Consider the following 15,096-nt stretch of genomic DNA (forward strand, 5'->3'; position numbering starts at 1 on the left):
TCAGTATAAAAAGGAAAGGTTGATTATGGCTCACAGTTTTGGAGGGTAAAGTCCATGACTGGCCCTGCCACTTCACACCTGTAATAAGGCAGCTCATTGTGTTGGGAGCACTGGACAGGGCAAAACCCTGGCAAAACGCTCTGTTCCTGTCCAGAAGGCAAAGGAGAAAAAGAAGGGGCAGGTGTTTAACAATGCCATTCAAGGGTACAATCCCCCGCAACCTCAGGATGTCCCAGGAGGCCCCATCTCTGCTGGATTTGATGGATTTTCTATAGCACAACCCAGGGACCAAGCCTCTAGCACATGGGCTTTGGGAACACTTGGCAATCATAATAAACACACGAGTGATGATCCTCAGAGATAGTTTAAGTAAGGAGTATAATGGGAGACATTCTGGATTTCTGTTAAATATGGGAAACAAAAAGGTTTATATTCTCTGAGCAAGAAATAAAAATATTTTGTCTTTCAGTCCTAAATTATTCTTTATATATTTACCTTATGTCAAAAAAAAAAAGGGAAGAAACACAAATGTTTTGAGAATTCAAAATCACCACTATGCACACTGTTAGGTTTGTTGCCCTGATTGGCTTTCAAATTTTGGGTCAAATAACTTTAAAACTTGATTTTGTTTCATAGATGTCCTAGATTGACTCAAAATTTGAAGGTGTATATAAAAATAGGATTCCATATTCAACCAATGTATCAAACTATTTACACAATTCATTACAAAAGGATATTAGATGCTTAGAGCAGAAATCTGTAAGTACAAGTGGAAATGACAATAGGATCAAAAATAAGTAGAAACAACAGATAGTAGAGCGGCTCATAGATGTCCATAAGTGAATTAGGAAACAAAAAATTAGTATCATAACCAGTATTATATATAAAGAAAAATAAGACAACCTTGAAAATGCCCGTAGAAGTAGGAAACTAACAATGACATGGCTATTCTCCAAAGACAACAATTTAGTTATTAGTAAAATCATAACAGTTCATTGAATCCTGCTTTGAGTCATAAAGGAGTAAAACACACTAGAAATTCATAAAGGCATATGAAAAGATAGAAGGACATTTAGACTTTGGACAAGTCTTACAGAGATTGCAATTGCAGAGAAAGAGAATGAAATAGGAGAGGCCTACAATTGTCCATCTTCCTTGCTGGATGCAGTTCACAGGGACACAGTGCAGAGAGGAAGAGCCCTATACAGCCTCGAAGGCTCAGGGAGGTGAGAAGACAGAGATAAGTATTTGGAGAGGTCACAACAGCAAGAATAGGCCAGATGAAGGCACATAGGGAAGGCTGCTGAAAATAACAGCACTGGAGGTCTAGAGGGCACCTCTCATGTCCTCAGTCCATCAGGACACACATAAGAACATGATCCAAGGACAGGGAAAGACAGTCTAAAAGCACCAGAGGAAACAATGGTACCTAAGGATACACAGGGCCAGAAAAAGTGCTTGTTCTCACTGTCCATGCGAAAGCCTCATAGACTGCTGGATTTTGAACACGGTATTCAGAAGAGTCTGTGACCCTATCAGTGAACAATATGTGGCTTCAAAAAATAAAAATTACCAAGTATGTAATAAAAAGAAGAAAATGCAACACACCCACAGCAAAAAAATACAGTTATTGTAAATGAATTACTCATGCTGGGAAGATTACGTAAGAGACATAAATGGTAGACAAAAAAAGTCCATCATGATAGCACAGCTTGTAATTTCAGCTACTCGGGAGACTGAGGTAGGAGGATTGCAAGTTCAAGTGCAGCCTGAGAAACTTAGCAAGACCCTGTCTGAGTATAAAATAAAAAGGTCTAGGGTTACAGTGCTCGCATAGCACGCACAAGGTCCTTGGTTTAATCCATAGTATCACAAAAATCAATCAATCATTAAATAAGAGAGGATATATAAAAGATTCCAATCAAATTTCCAAAGATGAAAGCATCTATGATGTGAAGTGGGATTAATGATAAACCCTGCCTTGGAGAATAAAAGATCAGTTGTTGCAGGGACAGACAAGGCAAAGCACCAAAGAGAGCAGGAAACAGTTTTATTTGGCTGCAGTCAGGTTCAGAGGATACAGCTTTTGCTGTAATCAATCAATCCACTGAACCCTGAGTTTAGGTCATTTCAGAATTTTATACCCAGAGTGTAAGAGGAGGGGCTCAGAAGTTCACAGTCTGTAGAAGTTCACATAAAAACAGTTTTTTCTTTCACTGTTCTGTGCAAGTTAACCCGTCAAGGACAACACCTGAGAAGGGGAGAGCTTCTTCCCCCTTTCTTTCCTCCCACTGCCAGCTGTTACCATGGAGCCAAATTGGGCTTTTATCTTAGAAATGAAGACATCTCTGAGAAGCTCAGCTCAAGGCCAGAGGCCTTGTTTACTTATTTCTACAAACTACTATACTGGACATGTGTTTGTGAAAAACTAGTAAGGGGGCATCCTGCACCTGCTGTGTTGATTTCTTCCTGGCCAGTGTCCAAGTAAGACAGGGCAACATGAAAATTGGAACTTTATCTACATTGAACTCTTTTGTAGGGACTCTATTGATGACAGTCCTAAAGTCAGCCATCTCCAGGTAAAGATTTCTGGAGAAGCCCAGTTAGAACTTTTTTTTGTGGAGATAGCGAGTGCCATTACACAGTGAGCTTGAAAACAAAGAAATAGAAAATTTTCAAAATTACACAGAGTAATTCTTAGAATTTATTCTTGGGTTTATAACACATTCAGATATAGATTTAAATACAACAGCACAAAAAACAAGAAGGAAATATAGGTATTAAGAATCTCCATATCTTGCTGAAATTGTTAATATAATTTGAAGTAGTTTCTGAGACAGTATATCCTACCATAACCCACTAAAAAAATATAGTGACATTTAAAAAGAGAATTAACTATGAGAATTTCCATTACAGTACAAAATCAGGACTGCACTCCCACCACAGGCCACCACTCCCTCAGAGTGCACAGGCCTGGGGACAAGCCTGCCTCCAACTAGGACTCAAAGAGGGAGAACCTACTGCAATTTCAACAGACCAGGCTGTGGCTGCCTGGAGCCTGGGAGTCAGAGCTACCCAGCTGAGCCCTGGAGGTGTCTGGTTTCACAGGATGACAGCTGGAGAGACATTTGCTTCAAGATGAATTGTACCATGTTTTTGTCTGACTCATATCTAATTTAAATGACATTCAGATGACAGTTTGGACATAAAATGTTAGAAATGATATTGGAATGAGTTAAGATTTTGGAAGTTTTGGATAGATGAATATATTCTGCATGCAACAAAGGTGGACAGAGGAATAGTGACAAGAAAAAGGTCTCTTGTTGTGGTCAAAGACAAGAGATACCCATAGTAGAAATTACCAACAAAAAAATAGGGATTATTCTTTGTAGAAACTGAGAAGCACAAAAATATGGGAGCAGAAGGTCAGGCTCAGGTCTCACCCTATATTAGCCCACTCCCAGCCCACAGTCCTAGAGACAGGACCATGATGATGCCTGAGTTCCTATCATCACAGGTCCTGGTGGGATGAGGTTCAACTGAAAGGACAAGGACTAGGAGCAGGGGAGATGATCAAGCTGAGGAGTGACCACATCAAAGTCCTTGATGGACTAAGCCAAGACTCGGTGGCAACATTCCCACCCTCAGCTCCATTCATCCTTACCTTGTCTCTACCTGTAGCAGAGTCAGCACAGCAAACACGTGCATTCTTGAATGTTTCAGGTTTTATTATACTTATTTATTTACTTTTTTAGAACGGGAATTGAAACCAGGGGCACTGACCCCAGTCCTTTTTTTATTTTACTTAGAGACAGGGACTTACTGAGTTGTGTAGGGCCTCACTAAGTTACTAAAGCTGGCTCTGAACTTGCTATCCTTCTGCCTCAGCCTCCTGAGCTGCTGGGATTACAGGCATGGACAACTATGCCCAGTTCAGGTTTTCTTTTCTCTTAGAAACGTTAGGAATTTTTCTTAAATTTAATTAACCAATTGACCATATATCCTGTCACAAATTTGAAATACAAATCAATATCTACATTCTGTTTTTCAATAGGGAAGGGAAAGCTACAGTTCAGGGCAACATATAGCTAAATCAGGAATGGAGACATCCCAGACCCACATGCTACACAGGAAAACTGACTGGTCAGAGAACCTGGTCAGAGAACAGGACAATGTAGGGAGGGGTCTGTGTGTTCCAGGATGGTCTCTTCTCTCCATTTCCTCACATTATGAGAGGAGCACAGACATTAGACATAGTTAGATGCCAGTTGCACAAAGAGAACTCAGGACTCCTTGAATTACCAGTAGGGAACTGGAAGAAAACAGAAAAAAAAAAAAACCTGTATAGCTTGCTCAGTGACACAGAAGGTAACTATCTCAAACTGTAAAAGAAAGTATTATGAACAAATTCAGATTAGTCAATAAGTGGAGACCCTCTGAACAATCCATTACACACTCAAAATTTCTAAATCCTATAACCCAGGAATCTCCTTATACCCTAACCCCTCTTCCTCTTCAGGACTTCTAAGGTAGCTGCAAGCCTAGGGAGACCCAGGACTCCTGAGTTTGCACAGGAAATGAGATTTCAGGCCTTCTGTGCTCAGACACGTGGCCACACGGGGGCGCCGTTGCACTGCCCTCCGAGGCTGCCAGAGCAGCTCTGGAGAGACCTAGGTTGTAGAAGGGCAGACAGAGATGGCTGATCTAGAGCCAGTGCATGGATGTGGGGATGAAGATGCTTCTAAGTTGTCTCTAAGGGCACAGGAGTTATAGGACGCTCCTACTAGGAATCACACCAATTTCTCAGATCTTCCCTCCAAAAGCCCTTTCTCCAGTTTCTGGATAATAACCTGGAAAACTGAAAGAAGTCAATATATATTCTACAAGCGGTTCCTTTCCCAACTATTCTTTTTTAAACACAGACTTTAGCGAGGCATGGTGCTGCATGCTTGTAATGAAAGCTACTCTAGAGGCTGAAGTGGGAGTATTCCAAGTTTGAGCCCAGCCTGGGGAAGTTAGCAAGACCCTGTATCAAAATAAAAGGAAAAGGACTGGGGAATATAAATCAGTGGTAGAGTTCCCCTGGGTGCAATACCCCATACCATCAAAATATACTTTATTCTTGAATAATACCTTTAGGTTTAGAAAAAGATAAAAGTAACACAGAGTTCCTGTGGATCACATACTCTTTTCCCAACTGTTAACATCTTACTTATAATCATGCACGTCACACTATTAAAGCAATATTGATAAATTATTATTCAACAGCATGTTTTATTTGGATTTCATTAGCTTTTATTGATGACCCTCTTCTGTTCCAGAATGTCAACCAGGACACCACACTGCATTTAGTTGCAATCTTGTCTCCTTAAGGCTCCTCTGGTATGACACTTTCTCAGATTTTCTTTTCTTTTGATGACCTTCATATTTTTGAGGAGTGCTGCTCAGGAATATAGCAGAATGATCCCTGATTTGAGTTTGGTTGGCTGGGTTGTGTATTTGAGGAGACCACAGAGATGAAATGCCACTCAATACAGCATGTGGACTATAGATGCATGTGGACTATAGATGCTGAGATAATTTCTTGAGATTTTAAAATCATTCCTTTCTCTCAATTATTCTAGAATTCACATTTTTTCAGTTGTTGAAAATCCTTTACTGATAGCCTGTGCTCTTATAGTTCTTCTGTCTTCCTTACAATTACTTTTCTAATGATACTACTTTTTTTCCTGGTACTATTTTAATTGTCCAAATCATGTATACAGTTATTCATTTCTGTGACCAGTTCTAAATTCTAAGAACTTCTTTTTGTTTTCTTTCTGGAAATACTTGTGCACGATTCCATTACCTGTTCACAAATACTATATCTTTTTACATGTTTTAGCAATTACTGAGAGTAGTAGCAGTGAATCAAACAAAAAAGTTGGGACCAGTTGGGATCTCTCCACAGTTTATTCAGAGTAGTGGTTCTCAAAGTGTGATCTGTGGAACCCTTGAGGTGTTCAGACTATTGCATAGGATTCATATAATTAAAAATATTTTTATAATATCACTAAAACATTATTTACACCAAAGTAAAATTTGCCATAGTGGAATCTCTGGCAAACTGCAATAGTAGTTATTGTATTCTTGAGCACCTTGTAACAGCAGAAAGGAAAATATGCCAGTTCACTCAAACATGTCTGGGTTTAAGGAGACCACAGAGATGAAATGCCACTCAATACAGCATGTTAAAAATCATTAACTGTATTAAGTTGCCATTCCAGAATCCACATTATAAAACCACTTAGCTAATAGAATGGGAAGTACACATGAATCATTTCTGCTGCATTAGAAAGTACAGTGTTTGTGTCAACAAAAGTCATGTGGAGAGTTGTACCAATAGCCCCATTTTTTGGAATACCATTCCTGCTTAAAGGAGTGACAGAGAAAGTATTCTTCAGACTTCAATATTTGGCCAACATTCTAAAAAATGAACTGAGTATGTCCCTTCGAGATACTCCACAGACAGCAATGTATTCAATGATAAAATGTATGCCCTGAAGAGAAAATCACAATCTAGGAGAAACTGTATCCACCACTATCATCCCCACAGATTCCCAAGTACTTACACACTATCTGGTGAAATCTGTGGAAATATCAACATATAACCTCTTGATTTATTTGCATTTAAATAACACTAGGAGGTCTATAAAACTTGGTCAAACAGTGCATGGCTTTAGAAAATATGCATTTGCACAAAATCCATTCGATGTGCAAGACATGCTCATTGTGCAAGACTTAAATGCAAGAGAATATGAACTATTCAATAATAATGTTTCAGGGTCCCTATGGCAAAAAATCTTTAAGTAGCTAGCACTTTTGTCATTTTAGTGTAGTATCAAAGACAAATAATCACAGTTTTTGAAAACATTAATAAAAACATGCTTCCTACATGTTTCTGTGAGGCTGCATTTTTTGTTTCAACCAAAATCACAGATTAAATAAACAGTACTTTCAAAATTGTAAACAGTAAAATGATCCAGTCTTCTGCTTAAATTTTTTTGATTTCTCTTTGAAAGTATTGTTTCTGTTAACGTGCAATTAGTTATTTATACTCAAAAGAATAAAATTTCTTTAAAATAGAATTAATTTCTAATAGGGCAAATATTGATAGACATAATCCACAGAAACATGATTACCTCTGGAGTGTACACTACTTTCTAAGGCATATAAAGACCCTGAACCCAAAACGTTTGAGAACTGCTGATTTCTTGAGGCAGAAATTAAGGAATGATGTGAGAAAGAAAGATTAGTATAAAGGAATGTTCAGGGCAAAGTCCCAGCCATGGCTGTGGGTCTCAGGGTCTAGAAATGGCTCTGGGGAATTGGCACAAAGCACTGGGGATTCCCTATCTCTGTGGAGTTTCATTTGTCCTTCTCCCAACTGGGTCAGGTCTTTCTGCCCGGACACCCCTGACGCGGCCCCAGTTCTTGCTCCAATTGCATGTCCTTCTTCTAGAGAAGCCAATCCGCGTCACCGCGGTTTGGGTTTTAACGTCCCCATCCCCAAACCCGCGGGGATTCAGAATCTCTGCAGAACCGCAGAATGAAGGTGATGGCGCCACGAACGCTGCTCCTGCAGCTGTCGGAGGCCCTGGCCCTGACAGAGACTTGGGCGGAGCAGGGAGGGAACTGGCCTCTGCGCGGGAGGAGCCAGGGGACCATCTTGTGAACTCACAGGACCAGGGAAAGCCGCGTCTCTGCTGCCTCCCTCCCAGCGCGGCTCTTCTTGAACCTCCACTCCCGCCCCTAAGTCCTGCCCTCCCACAGCGTCCAGCGTCCCACCGCCCCCTTTGCATATCTCAATCCCACTCCTCTCCTCCTTCAACCTGGGACCTGGGGTCAGCGACCCGCAGGAGAGTGCGCAGGTCTCAGCCTCTCCTGCCCCGGAGGCTCCCACTCTTTGAGCTACTTCGAGATCTCCGTGTCCCGACCGGACTGCGGGGAGTCCCGGTACTTGGAGGTGGACGACACGCAGTTCGTGCGCTTCGACAGCGACGCCACGACACCGAAGATGGAGCCGCGGGCGCCGTGGATAGAGCCGGAGGGGCCGGGGTATTGGGAGGAGGAGACACAGAGAGCCCAGAGTTACGCGCAGAGCTACCAAGTGAACCTGATCACCCTGCTAGCCTACTACAACCAGAGCAAGGGTGGTGAGTGACCCCAGGCCCGCTTAGGAGGTCGCAATCCCTGAGGTCCTTCACGGGGACCTCTTCTGGGATTCACCAGGCCGGTTCACCCCAAGGCTGAGAGACCCGCGGAGACACTCCACCCAGAAAGCGCCCTGGGAACTGTGACCGGTTTCTTTCTGGTTTAGGGGAAGCAACCCTCCGGGTGGGTGGGCGGGGCTGGGACGAGGCTGACCCTGGGGCAGGGACAGGCTCTCACAGCATCCGGAGGCTGTATGGCTGCGAAGTGGAGACCAAGGGATGCCTCCTCCGCGGGTTCAGTCAGATAGCCTATGATGGCTCTGATTACATCTCTCTGAACCACTACCTGCGCTCCTGGATCACCGCGAACGTGGCGGCTCAGATCACCCAGTGCAAGTGGGAGGCGACAGGTTTTGTGGAGGGCTGTAGGGTCTACCTGGAGGGCACTTGTGTGGAGTAGATCACCAGATATCTGAAGAATGGGAACAAGGACCTGCAGCGAGTAGGACAACTGCTTGATCTCCTGTAGATCTCTCAGTCAGCTTTCTGAAAGGAGGGGAGGAGAATGGCACTCACTTAGAACATGGCCCTGCTCCTCCTCCAGAGGGAAATGAGGGGCCCTTGATTCCCAGGTGCTGTACTAGACAGGAACTGAAGGCCGCTTTTTCTCAGGAAAAGTAAGGGATCCAGTCTCTGGCTGGTGGGAAAGGCAATAAATAACTCATCACAGTTCCCTGGCAGCAGCCTTGGCATCACCAAGGGACTTTCTATCAGGTGTTTGTCTCAGCTCCAGCTTAGGGTCTTGGAGGTCTGACTGCAGCTTTTCCACATCTCTCATCCCCTATCTAGATCAGAACCTGAGGTCCTGCCCAGACACCTGAAGCCTCTTACACTGAGTTGTTTCAACCCCCTTCTAGAATTTTCTGAGGTATAGGAGATTATGCCAGAAATCCGGGTCCAGGCTTCTGTTTAGGTTTTGTGCTCCCTCCACCAATCCAATCCTTTTGTCATTTTCTGGGTGGACACGCTGAGTGCTGCTTCAGTAGCCCAGGACAGGTAATGCAATAATGTCTGAATTTCTGTGTTCTTCCTCTCAGACTCTCCAAAGACACATGTGACTCACCACACTAGCCTTGAAGGGGATGTCGCTCTTAGGTGCTGGGCTCTGGGATTCTATCCTAAGGAGATCACCCTGACTTGGCAGAGGGATGGGGAGGACCAGACCCAGGACATGGAACTTGTGGAGACAAGGCCTTCAGGGGATGGAAACTTCCAGAAATAGGCAGCTGTGGAGGTGCCTGCTGGAGAGGAGCAGAGATACACTTGCCATGTGCACCATGAGGGGCTGCCTGAGCCCCTCACCCTGAGATGGGGTAAGGAGGGGGTGAGGGCACAGAGCCTGTTGTCAGGAAAGCAGGAGGCTTTCTGGAGACCCTCAGCAGGGTAGGGACTGACAGCTGGGGATCAGGGCCCCTCACCTGACTTCCCTTCCTCTCCCAGAGCCACCCTCTCAGCCCACCATCCCCATCATGGGGATTGTTGCTGGTGTGGTTCTCCTTGGAGCTGTTGTCACTGGAGCTGTGGTCGCTTTTGTCATGTGGAAGAAGAAAAACACTGGTAGGGAAAGTGCATGATCTGAATTTTTGTTCCACTGGTGGTTTCAAGTACGTTTCAAGTAGAAATGTGCCCTGCCTTGGTAATGGGAAGAAATATCTACATAAACATGCCTACCCAACTTGGACCCTCTTTACTCTTTGTAAAACACATAGAAAATTAAGGACAGTTTTATCCTTCTGATAAAATTGAAGGGGACTTGATTCTCGGCATTTAGAGGCTAGAGGGGAATTTCCCTGCTGAGGACAGAACTCCAGGACAGCCATTGTTCCATTCCTATGCACCTTCTTTCTTCTTGTCTCCTGATTCTTCCCTGCATCTGGAAGGGAATGGAATCATCACAGTTCTAGAATCTTCCACAAAGTCCAGGACTAGGGGATACCTCTAAGACCTGTCTCCAACCCATTCTCTCACAGGATGCTTTCTTCTCACAGGTGGAAAAGGATGGACATAACACTCCAGCTGCCTGAAGGATAAAGAGACTTTTGAGGTAGTTAGAGGGGAGCTGATCCATGCCATAATTCCTCCACTCTCCACATCTCCTATGGGCTCTGACCAGGTTCTGTTTTTGTTCTGCCCAGGAAATGACAGTACCAGGGCTCTGATATGACTCTCACTGCTTGAAAAGGTGAGATCCTTAGAAGGCCTGAAGAGGAAGAGGGGTTGGGGCATAAGGAGATACCTGGGTTATAGGATTTAGAAATTTTGAGTGTGTAATGGATTGTTCAGAGGGTCTCCACTTATTGACTAATCTGAATTTGTTCATAATACTTTCTTTTACAGTTTGAGATAGTTACCTTCTGTGTCACTGAGCAAGCAATACAGGATTTTTTTTTTTTCTGTTTTCTTCCAGTTCCCTACTGGGAATTCAAGGAGTCCTGAGTTCTCTTTGTGCAACTGGCATCTAACTATGTCTAATGTCTGTGCTCCTCTCAGCATAATGTGAGGGAAATAGAGAGAAGAGACCATCCTGGAGCACACAGACCCCTCCCCATACTGTCCTGTTCTCTGACCAGGTTCTCTGACCAGTCAGTTTTCCTGTGTAGCATGTGGGTCTGGGATGTCTCCATTCCTGATTTAGCTATATGTTGCCCTGAACTGTAGCTTTCCCTTTCCTATTGAAAAACAGAATATAGATATTGATTTGTATTTCAAATTTGTGACAGGATATATGGTCAATTGGTTAATTAAATTTAAGAAAAAAATCCTAACGTTTCTAAGAGAAAAGAAAACCTGAACTGGGCATAGTTGTCCATGCCTGTAATCCCAGCAGCTCAGGAGGCTGAGGCAGAAGGATAGCAAGTCCAGAGCCAGCTTTAGCAACTTAATGAGGTCCTACACAACTCAGTGAGTCCCTGTCTCTAAGTAAAATAAAAAAAGGACTGGGGTCAGTGCCCTGGTTTCAATTACCTGTACTGAAAATGTAAATAAATAAATATAATAAAACCTGAAACATTCAAGAATGCACATGTTTGCTGTGCTGACTCTGCTGCAGGTAGAGAGGAGGTAAGGATGAAAGGAGCTGAGAGTGGGAAAGTTGCCAAGACTTGGCTTAGTCCATCAAGGACTTTGATGTGGTCACTCCTCAGCTTGATTATCTCCCCTGCTTCTTAGTCCTTGTCCTTTCAGTTGAACCTCATCCCACCAGGACCTGTCTCTAGGACTGTGGGCTGGGAGTGGGCTAATATAGGGTGAGACCTGAGCCTGACCTTCTGCTCCCATATTTTTGTGCTTCTCAGTTTCTACAGAGAATCATCCCTGTTTTTTGTTAGTAATTTCTACTATGGGTGTCTCTCGTCTTTGACCACAAGAAGAAATCTTTTTTCTTGTCATTATTCTGCAAAACCCACAGTGGTTCCTGGATTGTATTTTCCATCATTTCTCTCATATTTTAAAAGGAATCAGATTAAGGAAATAGCAGAGAGGAAGGATCTCATGTATTTCTCACTTTAGACAAATCCCTCTTAGGGTTCTACCTTCTCTACTCAGCACTTTTACTGCCCTGAGTTCTACTAATCCTGATTCTTGCTGCTTTTACAGATTCCTGGATTGATCAAATAGAGATCAATAGATGTTTAGTTGAGAAATATGATCCATTAGTCAAGGATCATTTTTTTTAAGATCAAAATGTACTTAGCTGCCATGGGGTGCAGAAGGGCTGGTGTGAAGAGTGAGGGCAGCACTTGTGAGAAATGACTCTGACCTCAATGTAAGAAACCCTTTTGCTGCAGATGCCACAGCAGCATTTGGTCTGAGACCATTAATAATAATGGTGTCTGTAGAAGAGGGAGGGGATGACACTGATCATTCATTCAGCTCTCATTTGTTGAGTACTGATTATATGACACACAATTTGCATCTAGGATTCATCAAGGAACTGAACACAAACCAAAAATTCTAACCTTGTGGAGCCTATGTCAGGAAAAAAGATGAAGAGGATACACTCTAATCACAGTAAATAAGGACAGTATTTATTTTAGCCAGTGTTACATAGAAGGTCTCAGAGTGGGTGTGTGGGGACACTAAATATAAGATTGCTGTTTTACTAGGTGTTCAGCATGGGGCTTATTAGCAAGGTGATTTTTTTAAAAAAATATTTTTTTTAGTTGTAGATGGACAATATCTTTATTTTATTTACTTATTTTTATGTAGTGCTAAGGATTGAACCCAGTCCCTCACACTCTATCACTGAGCTACAATCCCAGCCCCCAGCAAGGTGACTTTTAAGGATAGATTGGAAAGACTTGAAGGAATTTTGGGGGATGTTTGGAGGAAGACTTTTCTAGGGAGAAGGAAGATCCAGTGCAAATGGACAAGGGCAGAATCCTCTGTGTGTGTGTGTGTGTGTGTGTGTGTGTGTTCTGGGAAAAACAAGGATCTGGGATGTTCTGAGAAGAGTCCTTGAGAAGAGCTCAGAGGCACAGCTACTCACTGAAGATCTGGAAGTTGATGGAAGGAATCTTACTTTGAGTGAGGCAGTTTTGAGCAAAAACAGACAAGGTGAATCTTTTCAAATTATCTCTCTGAGTGCTGAGCTGAGAACAAAGGATTAGCAAGGGAGCAGGTAACTGTAGGTAACTAGTCAGTCCTATGCTGGAGGTTTGGGTTTGAGTAGGAAAAGTAGTGGAAGTGGTTGGATGCTATGCACATTTTGAAAATGGACTTTACCAGCACTCCCTAATGAACTGTTAGTAAGGCAACACATCATGTTGGGGACACTGGATAGGGCAACACTGCTTGCCTCCTCAGCAGGAGGCAAAGGAGAACAAGAAGGTGGAGGGTGTCCCAACAATGTCCTTCAAGGACACAGACCCCAATGCCTTAAGAACCTCCCAATAGGCCCCACCTCTCAAGGATTTCACCATCTCCCTTTATCACTGCCTGGCATCTAACATGTAGGCTTTGAAAACACTCAATAGTCAACCATATCCTCAGAGATAGTTTGAATAGGGAGAATAATAGGAGACATCCTGGCTTTCCGTTAGATCTAGGAAACAAAACATTTGTATCCTCTGTGTAAGAAATAAACATCTTTTTCTTGTTCCTACCCAAGAATTCTTAGAAAACTTACATTAAGCCAGGAAAAAATAAAAAAAATTAAAAAAAGAAACAACACAAATGTTTCTGAGAATTTGTACTCGCCACCCTGCACTCTGTTAGGTTTGTTGTCCTGATTGGCTTTAGAATTTGGGGTCAAATAAGTTCAAATCTTGGTTTTTGCTTTATAAATATCCTGGGTTGGCATTGATTCAAATTTTGAAGAATGAATAAAGATTTGTATGGAATCCATATTTAACCAATGTGACAAAAATTTACATAATTCATTCAAAAAATGAGAGATTAGGAGCAGAAATGTGTAGATACAAGTGGAAAATGATAATGGGATCAAAATCAGTAAAAAACAGTAGAAGGAAGCTCATAAGATGTCCATATTTGAATTAAGAAACAGAATATTACAAGTCATAACCAGTGTTATATACAAAGAAAATTATGACAACCTTCAAGTGCCTATAGAAGTAGGAAATTAATCATGATCTAAGTGTTTTTCAAAGACACCACATTTAATTATTAGAAAGTAAAATCATAACAATTGTCTTAAAATTAAGCTCACTGACTTTTGCTTTGAGCTAATATGGAGTCAGAAACACAAGAAATTCATAAAAAGATAGATATTCACACATTGGACAAGTCTAACAATTTGCAACCTCTGATAGAAAAAGAATGAAAGAGGCAATGTAGAGAAATCAAAAGGAGACAGAAGCAAGGTGCAGAGGCAAAGCCTCAGGGAGTTGAGGGGACAGACATAGACATTTGGATGGTCACATCAGCAGAATATGTGAGATGAAGGCACATAGAGAAGGTAGCTGAAAATAAAAGCACTGGAGGTCTAGAGGTCATCTCTTATGTCCTCAGTTCATCAGTACATACATGTGAGAACACCATCTGAGGACTGGAAAAAGATAGACCACAAGCACCAGAGGGAACAATGGTAGGCAGAGCCAGAAAAAGTGTCTGTTCCCATGTCCATGCTGGAAAGCCTCATTGTTTGCTGGATATTGGATAGAGTGTATAGAAGGGTGTGAGCCTATCAGGGAATAATACGTGGCATCAAACAAAAAATTACAAGTATGCAATGAAAACAAGAAAATGCAACACATACAGCAGAGAAAAACAATCCAGAAAATCTAACACTGAGACAGTTATTGTAAATGAATTGCTCATGCTCAGAAGGTTACATAAAAGACATAAGATATAGAAGAGTCACCGCTAGCACAAAAGGACTCAGCCAGGTGCAAATTTCATGGAACTTCAGAGCCTTTATTTAGTGGTAGATTCATGCCTCTCTCTGATGGGCCCACTTTCCTGGTGGAAACTGAGCCACTGGCCAAAGGGGGGAGTCTGTGCTTATATAATTACACTGAGAGGTGACTTGATTAATGAATGTATCAGTTTTGGCACTGAGGAATTTGAGATCTGTTTTTACTGGGCAGGATAGGGTCAGTGGTCAGTATCTAGTAAAGGGTTTATCAGAGACTGTCATTCTAGACTTGATGGATGTCTCCTCCAATGACTTTCCTGGTCATTGGGAAAGAATGCATTGGGAAAGGATCAATGTTATCAGAATTTTGTCTTCATCTTCACTACCTCTTCCCAGGCCACACTGTTTTGGGGTTTGTCGTTTTCTATATTTACTAAGCACAAGCTTGTAACCATAGCTACTTGGGAGGCTGTGTCTGGAGAATTACAAGTACAAGACCAGCTTGGGAAATTCAGCACTGACCTGTTTCAA

General features: G+C 42.4%; 1 protein-coding gene and 1 pseudogene across 7 annotated transcripts in view; both read left to right on the plus strand.

The window, feature by feature from the left end:
• The window catches only part of LOC308648830 (patr class I histocompatibility antigen, A-126 alpha chain-like), a 365,404-nt gene that overhangs the window by 5,851 nt on the left and 344,457 nt on the right, over positions 1 to 15,096 (plus strand). The window lies entirely within an intron of this gene.
• Positions 7,725 to 15,096, plus strand: part of LOC308648838 (saoe class I histocompatibility antigen, A alpha chain-like) — a 140,737-nt pseudogene continuing 133,365 nt past the window's right edge. The window contains exons 1-3 of the transcript XR_014024419.1: positions 7,725 to 8,195; positions 9,290 to 9,565; positions 9,693 to 9,809. The product of XR_014024419.1 is annotated as a saoe class I histocompatibility antigen, A alpha chain-like (transcript). The remainder of the gene's footprint in view (positions 8,196 to 9,289; positions 9,566 to 9,692; positions 9,810 to 15,096) is intronic.

The sequence above is a fragment of the Spermophilus citellus genome (assembly GCF_964194105.1).
Source record: "Spermophilus citellus genome assembly, chromosome: 5".
Taxonomy (NCBI): domain Eukaryota; kingdom Metazoa; phylum Chordata; class Mammalia; order Rodentia; family Sciuridae; genus Spermophilus; species Spermophilus citellus.